Raw genomic sequence first — 1,273 nt, 5'->3', positions numbered from 1 at the left:
ATTTTCACAGCACCCCTGAAGAACTCAGAAAGCACCTAGGTTGAAAAGGTCTATAGTAGAGCACCCAAGATTGAATGCATTTCACAGAAGCATATGGACCATTGGTTAGCAGGATTTACTCCATTTTGCAATGTTGGGTTTCCTAGAATCTTTACTTAAATGTTAAAGGGAAAATATCCACAGAAATGTGTATAATGGTCTTATTATGTTACCTGATTTGTATAAATAATTTACATAAATATATATATTTGTTATGGTTTTAATATTAAAATAAAAGTCTCTGTAGTAGAGCTGCCATTCATCTCTACTACTCATGTCAATTATAAACTCATTGTCTGGCTTGGAATGCAAAACAGTTTCATTGCCACAAATGAGATTTTGATTTGATTTATTTATTTATTTATTTATTTTTTTTTTTTTTTTTTTTTTTTTTTATTTAATAATCTTCCCACATAGAAGTATAATGTCATTTTTTTCCTTTCCATCTGACAAATACAAAAAAAAAAAAAAAGCATCGTTTTCAAAATAGACAAAAACACAAACTTGCAAACTCAGCTGTTTTTAAAACAAAAATAGACATTTAGCATTCAAACAACCACTCTGAATGAGTTCCCGCCAGCCATCTTCCCATCAGGAAAGATGACCAAGTCATCAAATGGTGGCAGCATCTGCAGAGAGCAGCACTGCCAACAGCAGTCCTAATGAGACAAGAACCCTAAAATTCATCAACGTGGAAGGTGAGTATGGACACTTTCGAGCACATTTCTCCCTTTGCATTCTACAGAAATGATCCCTGAAAATATAGTCCTTGATTTGATTTATAAGCTGACTGCCATTTGCAGAAAATGCTACTTCGAAACCAAAGTCGTTGATAAGGAAAATGCAGTTAAATTTTCCCATATGTTTCTGGTAACACACCTGAAAAAGGAATTACCCTAAGGGACACAACTTTTATTATCAACCGCCCTTAATTGGTTTCCATGACAAAAACCGTGCTGCTGGCATGGGTGTTCTCTGATGGGTCTCCTGTATCAATATACAGTAACTGTTGTGATTCTTCTTCTCTATCTTGCCCTTAGCTATGGCTTCCAAAACGGTGAGATAACATAGAACTTGGCAGTGTTACTGCATGTTTTGCAACAAACAATTACAAGCAATAAGGGATCCCTTATCAGATGTTTTTCAATATAGACATTTCCTATAAATGAAGTAAAAAAAAAAATAATGATCTGTGTACAATAGGGGCATGGCCTGTACATGATGAGTTCCTGCC

At 34.6% G+C, this 1,273-nt stretch overlaps 1 non-coding gene across 1 annotated transcript; it reads right to left on the bottom strand.

Moving 5' to 3' along the window:
• Positions 1 to 594: 594 nt before the first annotated feature.
• On the bottom strand, positions 595 to 809 carry LOC143964700 (small nucleolar RNA U3). Its single transcript, XR_013271179.1, has one exon. It is a non-coding gene; the product is annotated as a small nucleolar RNA U3 (small nucleolar RNA).
• Positions 810 to 1,273: the final 464 nt, after the last annotated feature.

This window comes from Lithobates pipiens, unplaced genomic scaffold (genome assembly GCF_037356315.1).
Source record: "Lithobates pipiens isolate NorthernLeopardFrog02 unplaced genomic scaffold, aLitPip1_a1.2 Scaffold_8, whole genome shotgun sequence".
Classification (NCBI taxonomy): domain Eukaryota; kingdom Metazoa; phylum Chordata; class Amphibia; order Anura; family Ranidae; genus Lithobates; species Lithobates pipiens.
Note: the sequence above shows the minus strand (reverse complement) of the source record. Positions and strands in the feature narration are given on the sequence as shown.